Consider the following 14440-nt stretch of genomic DNA (forward strand, 5'->3'; position numbering starts at 1 on the left):
TCAGTCTGGGCCTCACCATCCTTCTGTGTCTTTCAAAGTGCACATACCCAGCGGTCAGCTCTTTGCTGTATGAAATCAGAGTCAGTCAGTCTGGCCAAATATCCAATTTACTAAAGCAATCTTTTAAATGAAGGAAGTGACCAATATGTTGCCACTAATATCCAAGCTTGGTTACATCCACACGAACTGAAGCAACTGCAGATTAAATATACACTAAATTCATCTTCGGCAAGGAAGATTAGTGCTCTACTTAAAGACATCTATTACCTACCTGCCAAAAGAGCTGCAACTTCCTAGAAAAGATTTATATTCTTGTACTCATAAAAAGAGACTCAGAACAATTTTCTAACCTTCCATATAACTGCAAAATATGTCCATCCTTTCCATTAAATGTGCACTAAAACATAGAATTCTGTTAAGTTTTGATATTATGTTCATTCAGTAGGCATGTTCTGCCTCATTCAGATTCCATCTCCTAAAGCCAGAAAAGAAAGAATCTGTCAGAATATCTCTGACAGAAAAATCTGATTTGGTTAAACAGCTCAAGACTTTCCAAATGAATGTAAACTTTGAAAAGGTACTCATGTTAAAGTGACAAATCATCATTATTATTGCTTTGAAAATCTCTTTATTGCTATGAGTTATCATTTAAAAAGTAAACCAAAACATATCTACCATTCTACAGACAGAACTACAACGGAATGGGACTTATATAACAGCCTTTTTTAGGACAAAATTTAGGTACCTTACAGATGCGTTTCTATCGCATTTAATGGAAGTGCACTTCCTTACTAATTGTCATTGGTTCTGTGGCTGAAAACTGCAATTAGTTATGCTTCACTGGCACACGCATGAATCCTTTTGTGGTTACATTATTCAACTTGAACATTAATAAGCAGCTAAAAATTCTAAGGGATTGCACCACCACCCCTACTTTATTAAACCATTTGTAGCAAGAGACAGTTAAATACTGTGTATCCTTTAAATACATTAGCTAGGAAAATGTTCACCTACCATGAGTGAAACAAGCCAAGAAAATAAAAACCAAGAATACTACTATTTAATTTGTGCAAACAGTAGTTAGATTAAGATCACATAAAATGTAAAAAACACTGAAATGCATTAATAATAGCATTTTATTTTCAAATGGACCTCATAGTTACAAATGAGCATCACTAGAGAAATAAAACTGACAGCAAACAAAAACAATAATGGAAAAGCATTTGCATTCGTTCAAATGAAACTAACAAGGGCTACCAGCAGTAAGAACTTAACTTCTTCAAACTCCAAAATGAATCTCCTCTCCTGACCTTTATAGAGCTCAAGATGCATACGTACACAGAATAAACAAAATAATTTGAAAGCAAATTCACTGAGTGCACCTGACCTTTGAAACAGCACAGATAATTTTAATCAGATTTGCACAATGTTAGTCTGTCTCAGTTTCCATGTAGCAACACAAAGATGACAAAACTACTTAAGGGGTAAAAAAAAGACAACGTTTTACCAAAATAAAAGCATCTTTGAATATTTTTTGAAACAGCCAACAGCCCTAAGAGTCTCAGGTTCAGGAAAGATTCCTCTGAAATTCTACCCCCTCAGTGTTGAGCTAAAGCTGCACAATTCAGAGAAAAGCCCTTTTTGCCAGTTATGCAAGTTTCTGTCAGTTAAATTGAAGAAGTGACACCTAAAAAAAAAAAAATTACAAAAACATTTTTAAAATTGGGTTTTGTAGGAGTGGTCAGTAGTTGTCTCCGTGATCACCTAGCATACAGTAGGCTACTTAAAGCTTCTCATTTTTGTTGATTATCTTTGATTTTTAGAGATAGTGAGTAAAAAAAAAAAAAAAATAGAGATTTACAGCGTAAATAATCTGACAAGCTGACGAGTAAAAATCTCTAGTTACAAAGAACAGAAGTTCTCAAAACTATACACGAATCAGCCTTAGTTGAAACCAGCTGACAACACATTCCTTTCTGGAAGGACAGATGTTACAAGAGTTATAAACGATTTATCAGCCACCAAAGTTGACTATTGCTTGTAACACTTGGAAAAAAAACTAGGAAAGAAACCTTGTACTTTATACAGACTCAAAAATAGCTTACTGCAAGAAGCTGCATTAATTATGCCTGACGAAGTGAGGAGAGTTACCATGGAGGGCTGGAAGTCCTGTTAAGATTCAGACCATGCAACCTCCATCAGACTAGACCTTCCACACTGACAGTGACAATGAGGTTCTGCCCAAGATGGAAAACAGCATGAGAGTAAAACATAACTAACTGAACACACACTTTTAAAATGCTGAAGTTCGGCTTTGGTACTTTTGAGAACAGAACAACAGTGAGTAGAACAGAGATCCTCATTAATTTAGTATTTACCCAAGTCTAAACTCTGTTTGAGGGATATAATAGGACAATACAGCTTTGTCAAATAATGGGCTTTAATCTGACAGCAGTAGTTCAAATTACTCCGGTCTAGTTGGCTTTTAAGCTTAACTTCTTAGCATTTACAGGGAGATGTTTAGTTTAACAAACCACTTAGATATGAGAATAGACAGGAAGGAAGTGCAAAGTAAATACTGTTAACTACATGAATTTGTAATTACGTACTTCTCACAAATGAATTTTACACATTGGCTGTTTCCTTGCAGAACCTCCAATACCCTGTAATATCTAAGAGCAACAAGGTGAGCCAAATGTATTTCTAAAGACAGAATTTAGTCACCTTATTCACACTCACATCATTAAGAGCAAGTATCATAACATTTGACATAGCCTCTGAGACACTAAGCAACAGAAGAGTTTAGAAATCATTTGAAAACAAGCATTGCTGAGGGCTAACACATGTTAAGGTGGGACCATAAGAAAGTTTTCCATAACAGTAATACACCATTTCTGTGTCACTGATTCACTATCTGAATTTGTTGTAAGCCAGCCAACCCGTTTTGATTATGGCAACTATCACATTCCTCTTCTGCCAGACTATTTTGGTCTTTTTCTCTCTCCTTTGCTCACAGTGAATTTTATCCTAAAGCTTGTCTTTTGCCACAGCTATCTGAAATCCTCATCTTTTCCTAATAAGGAGTTCAACTTATTCAGCTTATCAGGAAGGTTGAGAAGGGAGCTGATCACTGTGTACAGACACTTACACAGTCTGACAATGGAAAGCTTTCTGACCTTGTAGAGTCACACAGGACCCGGCACTTGGAAATGAACATTAGGGAAACTGAAACTGAAGTAAGGCCCAATTTCCAGACACTCAAAGTAATTTAAAATTAAATGAGCTGAAAAAAAATAATCTGTAAATGAATATTGAAGTAACTTAAGACTTTGTTATTGCATTACAATTTATTAACGTGAAATGGAAGTTACCACTCTGCTGTAAGGTAAATTCCAGATTTGTTTGGGGAAGAAGGAAGCCTATATGTATCATTAATTACTACGGTTTCCACTTAGGAAAGTTCCAATCTATGGAATGCTCGGACTCTAGTAGAAAAAAAGTAGTACTTCAATCACATCATTAAAGGAAAAAGAATATTGCTATAAAAAACGTGTAAAGAGAAGCAATGTTATGTTGAACTGCACTTTCAGGAAAAGCTCACTCAGTCAAAACCCGTACTTTTTTGTTCAAGACATTTTTTTTTTAAACAAATTTAGACTGAAGAAACCCCATCCTTGATCTGATTATTCATTAAAATTGATTTTACCTTTTTTTCAACTACAGCTTTCAAGGATTTTTTTTTTTCCTAACATGCTTAAAAATCAAAATGGACAATTACATGTTTCGTTGTTTTCAACAGAAAACACCACCAACAGCAACACCTATCTTAACCAGGGGTGGGGGGAGACGAGACTTCACCGTAGGCATTTACCCTAAGTTCATAATAAGCACTCCTAAACTGTCAGGCATAGTTTAACATAAGAATTTTCTCCTAGGAACACCAAATATTTATAGTCACATGTATTTCAAGCAATAGGCTTTGAGGCAGTGTTTATTTTCATTTTTTAAAAAACTTTTAATTCTATTTACTATGCTGGCTGTAAAGGTATATAGGGAAAAATTATTCGGAAAGCATATCCAAGAAAAACTCTGTTGAACCACTAAGAGTGTAGGCCAATGATCTACCCATGCTTTATTTGACTAGTTAAACTTACAATGCAGAACTTCACGACCTGTCCATAATACACACTAATAAAATATATTTTTAGGCTGAACTTCTGTACAATTTTATGCCAATACATAATTTAACATGTACTTTTATGCCAGTACTTCTGTACACAGCAATGCAACACAGCTGCTGCTCCATTACAACATGGTCACATCCCAGTTTGATGTTAATACTGAATAAATCCAGTTTGGATGCAGGGCCTGTATGGCTGAAAATCTATAAACAGTATCTGCAAAGAAATGACAGCATTTAGCTTCTCTCTCAAACTGACTGTAAGCATCCCACTGCCATTAAGAGCTCAGAAGGAGCCACCTTTCAACAGAGAAATCCAGTAATAGACGAATGATTATCTAGTGCACGTTGGATCACAATCAAACTGGTTTAAATGAACCTGTTGAATTTATAGAACCATTTGCACAGATGTGGCTAGTGCAAAAGGGCTGTTTAGAAATTGTTCCTTTTCACCTCAGTGGAGAGAATGCATAAATAAAGCAGCACATCGTCTCTACTACTGCAGCGTAAATCTGGTTCAAAGGCTGAGGCACTCTTAGTTACCTGGTGTTTCCAAGCATAATTTTCTGGGCGGTAAGGCTGGCAATTCTTCCACCTAAAGCAGCTCCCACTTCTCTCCAGATCTCGCATAAGCCCATGTGAGCAACTGTCTGTAGACTGTACAATGAATTGGAACAATAAACTCTTCGAGTATGTCAAGGTTGAGAACAGCCCGTTTTTGTATAGTCCATTTGCTCAGATGTCTCCGGTGGTCTGACTCACCACACAAATCAAGAAACAGCTGTACTAGGATAACAAATGCATTACACATGGGAAAGGAAACCAGCAGCTGATATGGACTTGCTTGATCAGGAATTCCTTGAGCTGGTTATGCTATTAAAAATAAATTAAATAAAACTAAGGAATGAAAGCTTCTGTTAACAAGTCCTACTTTTTGTAGTGGTTCAATCTCACAAGACTGACTCTGTCCTAAAAAAAGTAGTAGTGCTTATGCCGTTGGTTAGCTGGCAGCTTAAACGGGAGGTTTTTAATCACACCCCACTTAAATGATTATGCAAGTGTCACTAGACAGACCCCTGTATCCAGACTCAAGCACTATCTCAGTATTTCTTGCATCTACCTAAGAAGAATTTAGTCTTACAAGTACAGGTGTAGCTCACTCGCGTTGTCAAGCTATCCCTCCCACCCTGGACTTTGAACTTTTCTGCATAGACTCAACCCATGCTAGCACAAATTCAGAACTGACAGTCACTTTGACTGCAGGTATGGTTATATCCTTTTAGATGCTAGTACTATAGCAGCAACACATTTGGTCTGGCAACACCACTCTCAGCAACATATTTTTATAATCTGAATGGTTAAAACGACACTTAGAGGAAGAGTATATATTATCATGACATCACCATCAGTCCAAAGTTTCCATCATATGTTTCCATAAGGTAGTGTAGTACAAACATATTTGTGAATTAACAGCTCTATAGTAGGTAGTTTCTTAGAACACTGGAAAACGTCATTGGTAGTTGCATTGGTAGTCTCAACACACAAAACTGAGAACTAGTTGACATGGGAGCCTTATAATAAAAAGAAAATGTTCAAGGCATAGTGTAGGGCAATTTTATCTTTTCTAATGCTGCCTTCATATTAATATTTTCAATGTACAGACAAAGAATACTCACATACATGCTAAGTGTACCTCAAAAACTAACATTACGCTAGAAAAATACAGGAAAAAACACCTGCCAAACACAGAATAAACTACTTTGATAGTTTCTTTTCAAATTTTAAAGCACTTGTCTACATCTTCAGGCACACAAATCCTTTAAAAACACTTGTTTTCCTAAGAAAGCCTTTTTCATTTATTTGACTACTCCCATAAAAATATCTATACTAAAATGCACTACTTTGTCTAACACTAGAGTACCTCAAACTGTATCGAGTTGAAAATAAAAACCACAGTAGAATACTTTGCACTGTGTTGCATGAACATCCCACCGCTAAATCTTTCCTGTTTTAAATTCTGCACCTAGTATACTTTTATATAACAACTACAAAAACTAATCCTCAGTTTTGTTACAAAGTTACAGACCAGTAACTACTTCATATCCCACACTGAACAGTTTAATTACTACCGTCCACATGCCAAGAATACTCTTCCAGTTCAGTACCTAGTAGAACAAGTTACAATAAGCTTATAATAATTATATAAATTATATAAATATTTAACACTACACATTACAACATAAATAAGTTTTTAATAAGCAAAGACTACTCTTACACAGGTCTAATGACAATTGAACCAAAAATATTAGTTGATAATCTGCATGCAGCAACACGCATACAGGTGCAATAGTTCGACAAAAAATTCACAGAACAGTATCATCACTGTAGTTTCACGATAATTTAAATACAACTTTAAATAAACCCTTGCATAGCAATGGAGACCAAAGTCCGGGGTCATAAATTTTTCTACTGAAATACTATGTAGACTATTAGGTCTTCATTTGAGATGAGCTACTCTATATTTTGTTTTTTTCCATAAATACATGAACGTAATCATATTTTAAACAAGACTACACATTTTCCTCAGCAAAATATCTGCTTTATCAAAAATATGACTGAAAATATTTATAAACGTCAGATCTGGGCAAGCTCCCTTCTATCCTTCCCCCACCTCCTTCTAAAATTGAATTTTTTAAAGTCGAGTTTGACCTGAAAACTTCTCTGCAATGAATAAAACTCTGCTATTCTGAAATGGTATTCATCACAACTATATAATTCTTAAATATTTAATAACACAACATGCACTAAAAAGAGACTGAAAGCCTGAAATCATTAGGAGATGTCCCAGCACAAGAAATAAAAAGGAGACACACATTTCTCTGCAAGTGTAATTTCAAAGTCCTTTCACATAGGGATCTAAAGATTGTCAGCTTGGTTGCTCTGCTACTCTATATTAAATAAGCATGTAATGAAGATATTGGTTTTGATTCATTGAGATTCCAAAGATCATGGGTAAAGTATAAAAAAAAAAAAATCTTTAATTTTGTAAAGTGAAATATCAAGAAGGTGGTAAGAATCAGGTACAGCATCAAAAAGAACAAAATACTGACAACAGAAACAGCATAAAATCCTGCACCACTTCAGTTTAGTGACCATTTAGAAATATAATAATGCATGAATGCCATTTAAAAGCTATTTCCAAATCCAAACACTCTATGAAGTACTTTACTTTCCATCAGTTCAAGGAATCATTATATTGTTTTTATTAACAGAGCACCGATTCCCAGTCTTAATACAAGTTAAATGCAAATTTAAGCCTTGTGCATTACCTCGCACTTTCTAACATGCCTTCGCTATCTCTTAGTTCTCAGTTAAGACTCGCACACAAATCCAGCAAAACAGTTTAGAAGGTACTTAATTTTCAGTATTTGCATAATACCATTGAACAGGACAAGTAATATGCATACTTAGTGCCAAATGTCAGCACTACGCCAATTTAAAGCCTTATTCTCTAGCATTTCAGAAAATTTTGAAAAACAAATTAAATTACCTATGTAAACTATTCCAACAAGTCAGTGGGCAATGAGTTCTAAACAACAGAATCCTTTCCAAGGTCAATACCTACCAGACACATCAGATTTTTAGCAACTGAAGACCTTGCTAAATCTGTGCAAATGCTAATGCTCAAAAACCTTTATGTTTAAAAGAATTGATATATGGTTTTTTGACTGTTCATGCTCTAAGCCACAGCATTATTTTGATAATGTAACAGGCAGCACTGCAGTACCAATACAGAAAATCTGTATTTTGGAGTAGCTAGAAACGTGAAGCTGATAAACGTAGTTGCCGACTTGGTTGCATCACATTGCAAATCTGAGGAGCTATACTGGGAATATTCAGTATTGCAGCGAGAACTGAAGAGAGGAAACGCAGACATTCTGATAGGAAATCAAAAGGTTTATTTACATCTCACAATTAGAAAATTCTCTTTAAAAGCTCACAAGGTTAAAAATAGCTCTTTTACCAAAGCCTATTTACATTTTTCAAGTTTAGTACTAGAATAACCACACTACCTCTAAAAAGAGTAGGCCTTTAGGGGCACTATATTACTTTTGAATATTTCTACTGTAATTTTAAATGTTTGGGGATGAAGGTTTGTTTTTGAAGAATCAGATTTGGCACTACTGAAACCTCTCTACCATCCAAAGATACTATTGTTTCTCATGGCACAAAGGATAACCCTTTATCCCCAAAGGAAATAGAGTATACAACATACCTGCTTTTTAATATAGGAAAACCAGATATGAGCTATCAATGACCTATACTGAACTCTAAGTCAACACCTTGCTAGACATGATCTGCCCAAAGTCTACATTTTGCCCATCTAGTCACTGTTGACCATTAAAATGTCTGACCTTTCCAAGATCTGTGGCTCTTCTGGAGAAGACAATCCTACCAAACGCGTTACTGTTCAAAAGCCTTCGCTTACATGAAGACAAACCAGTATTACGAATCCTTGTTACACAATCACCATTTCTGTGCTGTGTATAAATCAAGAATAAACTGTAATTTAGGGACTCCTGCCAGAAGGGTGGCACCAGGGGCCAACAGACATACACCACTATTTATACAGCTACATGTACTCCCAAGCTCTACTCCCTTTTATTTTTACAGGAGTCAGTGCCCTAATTTACTTTTACCTGAAGTATTTTAAAATACAGATTCTGTACTCCTTGGTCTTCGTTACAGATATTTGCAAGGAAAACATGTCACTTGAAATGTACATCAGAACACTATCTTGCCTGTCTTCTGCTCCAAGGAAGATGAAACCTGGTAACTTAAACAGAACTAGCAGAAGCAAGCTGAAGTAATCTTTTAAGAACTCAAAAAGCAACAAGGAGTGGAAAGGTCCAGTATCAGCAGCTGACTTTAACAAGGACAAAGTGTCAACAAAGAAAAATGAAGTTCAAAGATAGTGTTATTTTGCCTAGTCTATTCATTATGAAAACTTGTGGGTTTTTTTGAACTCTATTAGGTCTGTGACACCACTCATATATAAAAAACAAAACGAGAGGAAAAAGAAATTACTAATTACTGCAGTGAAAAGGAGTCTGGTCAACAAAGCATTTTCTTAGAAATGTCAGTAACATACTGTCTACAATTACAATAATCTGATTACTGCAATATGTGCCTCCAGAACTCTAGTTCTCCTATATTTGAATAATTGCTATGCTGATCAAGCTTCACTTCAACACCACCTCAAGCTAAAGTTTAACCAGACTAAAGATGATTCTTTAATGCTCCATTTGCCGATCAAAGCAAATTCTCTGGCTGAGTATAGATAATAAGTCTATTAAAATATAACTAATGAATCATCTGATTACTGTCCCAAACCTTGAAATTCAGCAAAATTATATCCACTTCTGGTGGAATATCACAATAATAGCACAAGATCAACATAACTAAAACTGACTACCCATAAAAATGTTCATGAAGTGTGTAATGTTTATCTTCTGTACTTCACCTGAAGACAGGGGAAACAAGTAAAAGATAAAATAGACCTTCAAGACATTGTGCTGTCTAGCTATAGGATTTCTTATGTTATTGATTTCAGCTTTTGGGGGTGGCGTGGTATTTTTCAAAATAACTAAGTCCAATGCACTCAAAACCAGTCTTCTCTTCACTCTTACCACAGCCATCTGCAGGAACCTATCTATATAGCTGCTCCTCTCTGAAGGTAACCTCAGCCCTCCCACTCTGACACATCTCCCTGAGGGATTACGTTCTGTTGAACTTCCATTTAGGGTCCTTTTATAGTCCAGGATTCCTTCTCAGAATCTAAGCAATTCTCTGTTCCTTGTAGGAATAAAATTAACATACTGTCTTGAAATTTGAGGGAGGGGAGAGGGAATTCATCTTAATTAAGGACTTCCGCAGTAGCTCTTTCAGCAGCTGAATCACTTACTGGCTTTTGAGTGAACAAGCAAATTTTAATTGCATACTCACCAATAAGGCTGCATCAACATAGAAAGTGATGGGTTAGTCATAAACAATACTAGATCGAGCTTACATATACAACCAAAAAAAGCACAGGAATCAAGTTTAACTAACACAAGTATCATTTTTACTACCCAGTAAAGCTTTCTAAATCCTGAACATTAGCTAGCTGCTTCTCATGCAACCCAATCTTATTCTTACTTTATGTGCATATTATTATGCAAAGACATAACTGCGTCACTATAAAAACTTACATACATTCAGAAGCCAAAGACTTCTGATTCTGAATTGAGTATTTACGATGGATATTCAGAATTATCCTGTAGCTTTAGGGACAATTCTACTTCTCTCATTTAGACACAACCACCCAAAAGAACCCAGATTTGGTTAGACCTTTTTTAAAAAATATCCAATTACATACACATTTTAACAATGCACTCAGAAAACAAAAGTTATAAACTACAAGGATGCACAAAGAACATATTGTGCTAAACCTATCTGATTTATTTGATAAATTACTGGTGTAGTAGAGAAAGACAAGAGCAATGAACATAATTTATGAAGACCATCTTTAAAGTGCCCATCTTCCCCTAGAGCTTATAGAAATAACAAAGCAGCAAAAACATGTAGCCCTGTAAAAATAATTTAAATGTAAGTGTGAAGAATCTATAGTAAGGCTAACAAGTCATTTAAGCTATTATTAAAAAAAAAAAAAAAAAAGGAGAAAATACAGATGATACTGGTCAACCTAAGTTCCACTTAAAAACAATTAATTCTAATGCACAAAACATTATCTACATAGCACCAAATTATGTGGATATAATCAACTTGCATTTAAAAATCATTCTAGTATTAGAATTTGAGCTTTACAAGTCAACAAGTTTTCTTGCAGACCTAATACATCAACATTTGGGCCTCTGTAGTAAACATTACCAATTCGTCTGAAGCTGTTTATATACACACTAACAACATTCTATACACAAATCAGTTGACAAGGTTGAAAAGTGGCAATATTTTGAACTCTTGCAGAAATAGACAAAATTGTAAATACATAAAATTATACAAATAAATGTAATTGACATAAAGCTGCAGACACTGAAGAAGAATGACTTTGACATGTATCAAACTGAATAATTCTATTTCCTGCAAATTCACAAAAGGATTCATGTGACAAATGACAAAACGAATATGAGAGGATTACACATTGTAACTGTAAAAAGGCAAATCCTATAAAGTATGTACACAGTTGTAATACACAAGACAAGTGGATAATCCTGTGCTCAACACTAAGTTATATGAGCTACCCAAGCCATTGTTTCCAATATCATTGTCCTATCCTCCAATTTTCCCAATACGTAAAAATACTAACTTGGTCACTAGTGAAGTCAACAGAAACTGCAAACATACAACTCAAAAGCTGTCAGTCTAAAATATTTTATTATTACTACAGCCTTAGTTTAACACAATCTTCCCAATGCACTCAGAGGCTGAGAAATAAACCATAACAAAGGTAAGAAAATTACAAGAAGCTGAACACACATGTGAAAAATGGACTCAACTAAAAAAAACTGTTTAATAAATAAGTAAAACAAGTGGGCCTCACAGTTTTCACATATTGCTGTCTTAATTATTCTAAGTTTTCTCAAGACTACAATACCAATTAAATTAGCATTATTACAAAGAGCACATTTTGAAGAGATTTCATTAGAACTTGCACCAGAAGTGCTATAGTTGCAAATGTAACAGCTCACACTGAATGAAACTAGCAACATTTCTGCCCAAATATCTTACAAGGGAAAAAAAAAATAAACAACCTGAAAGAAATACAACTAAAGGTTTCATAGTAAGTGGCAGAATTGACAAGTGAGTTAAATTCAGCTTTTACCAGCACTCTATGTCTAACACTCACAGGAAAAAAAGCAGTGTGTATGTGCAGAATTTCTTTTCAGCATGCAGAATGTAACTTTTCAAGATAGGAATGGTACTCTGCTGTCATTCAAAGATTTAAAACTACTCAGCATATCTAAAAATGCATTTGAGGGGAAATATGAAAGCAGGTTATGAAATTAGGGGGCCTACTATGTGTTAGAGATAAGAGACATCTTGCCCCGAGGAAAAAGGCAAAGTATTTAATACCATTTTTCCATTAGACATTTCAGTGATTCAATTTAAAATTAAGTAGCCAAGATCTTAGCACATGCTCCGGAATGTCTTATTTGAATCACCAACATCTGAAAATTAATTACTCGAAAAACTGCTTACAGATGACATATTGTGTGCAATTATTCTTTGAACTGAACTTTGTACTTCCCTCTTTTTAAGAATGTTATCATTTAAGATATTTAATTACATGAAAATCCACCAAAAAAAAAAAAAAAATTAAGTCTTAGCTATTTTTCGTCTCGAAGGCCAACTTTCACCTGAACATTCCTGAGCTCATTTTTTCAGTTCTAGAACTAGGATGAGTACTTTGTTTTTTTTCATTCTGATTTTACTCTTTTCTTGAATGACTTATTAAGAAACTGCAGAATTAATCTGTTCCTCGGACACATACTATCCTTAGAAAGACACAACTACCTTTGCTGTGTGTATCGTGTTGTTACCCACGTTCAGTTCAAATGTTTTGTGAACTGGTGTGAGAGCACCAGACCGGCCACTTGGACAACGTGTGTAAAGCACCTAAAATTATTCGGGGTGTTACTACCTTACACACAAATGGAAATTCAAGTGATTAGCCAGTCTCTGAGATCATAACATAGGCAGGTCGTCGCAATGAGTGTTTTGGCTTTGGTGGGGCACGGGAATTGATTAATTTGTTTTAACTCCCTGCATTTCCATCCTGAAAGCGGGTTCTCCCCCTGCCCCCCCAGTCACCGGGAGGCCGAAGGCAGCCGCGCACGGACGAGCTGGGGAAAGGCCACCCCAGAGCACACCGCCAAGCGCCAGCCCCAAGCCAGGGGAAGCGGCCACGCAGTCCCACCAACTAAAGCACCTCAACGAGTGCGAAACGCCCCCAGAACGCCTCTCCAACATCCAGCCGGGAGGAAAAAGCAGGGAAAAAATACAAAGCGGGGGAAAATAAAGCCAGCGAGGCAGCCCCAGCCCAGCGAGCACCGAGGAAACGGGACGCGGCGCCGGCAGCAGCCGCCTCAGGGAGCGCGCGGCAGCCCCGGCCCTGAGATAAAAGCGGCGGCGGCCAGCACGGCCCTGCCCGCCCCGATCTCCTCACCGCCCCCACCTCCCCGCCGGGAAGCTCAGCGACACCGGGAGGGAGAGGGAAGGACACAAAATGGAAACTTACACTCCCTCTCCTAACGCACATGCGCGGCGCCGGCGGAAAGAGGCGGGCCGGCAGCACCCCAGGGGCGGGCTCGCCGCTGCAGTCATGGCGGCCGGGGGGGGCGGCGGCGCAGGGGCGGTTTTCTCGCCCAGCCGCGCTGCCCCGGGGTGGGGCGGCCGCCCCTCAGGTGCGGCGGGGTTACAGCCCGCAGGAGGAGAACTGCAGCTGGTGAGTGGAGGAGCGCAGCTGGGGCTCTGCTGCGGGTAGTAAAAGCTCTGCCCCAGGTCAGCTGTGCCCGGAGCCAGCCTGGAGGGAAAGGTCTCACGAGTTGTGTGGATGCGGCCCTTGGCTCAGCCTGACAAGTCGGTCGCGCTATTACAAGGAGGGAAAGTAGCATCATGGCATGTGCCCCACGCTTGTGTGGGGGCTCAGGTATCGGCTTTTGCTTCGCACTGGAGACAGTTGCAACACCACCAATTTTCCACTCCTCTCGTGTGGCTTCCCTATTTAGTTTCTATGTAGTGAGACTTTATCCCTCCCTGCCTCGGTGCAGACGGTGATAATGTCCGTGTTGAATTCCTGGGCACAAACACGGACATTGGTTCTTCTCAGTTCAGTATCAGAGTCATACAAGGCCCTTTGCAGCAGCAAGCCATCCATTAGCTTCTGCCTCCCTCCACCTCTTTCCAAAAGGGAAAATACATGGTTAGTAGCTTGCCTTACTGCAGTTGGACTGAGCTTTTATAGCATAGACGAGGTCTGACAGGAGAAAGCCAGGTTTCTAGTGGGCCTTTGGTTTGTAGGAGAGTTCTTTTTCAGACTGGTACCTGAGCCATCTCTCTTACACAGCTACTTTTATGTATATCCACTGTACAGGAGTGAAGTTGCTGAACATGACTGTTATTCCAGTGCTTCAGGCGATCAGGTACGCTGGGCTCAAGCCCAGACCTTGAACTTTATTTTATATTCTAAAGGAAATGAGT

General features: G+C 37.5%; 1 protein-coding gene across 3 annotated transcripts in view; it reads right to left on the minus strand.

Annotated features, from left to right (window-relative positions):
- The window catches only part of FHIT (fragile histidine triad diadenosine triphosphatase), a 620733-nt gene extending 607210 nt beyond the window's left edge, over positions 1–13523 (minus strand). The window contains exon 1 of one of the 3 annotated variants that reach the window (XM_074914277.1): positions 13479–13523. The gene's annotated coding sequence lies outside the window, so the exon portion shown is untranslated. The remainder of the gene's footprint in view (positions 1–13478) is intronic. The other 2 variants (XM_074914275.1, XM_074914276.1) reach the window with 2 other exon arrangements.
- Positions 13524–14440: the final 917 nt, after the last annotated feature.

This window comes from Athene noctua, chromosome 10 (genome assembly GCF_965140245.1).
Source record: "Athene noctua chromosome 10, bAthNoc1.hap1.1, whole genome shotgun sequence".
In the NCBI taxonomy this organism is placed as follows: Eukaryota; Metazoa; Chordata; class Aves; order Strigiformes; family Strigidae; genus Athene; species Athene noctua.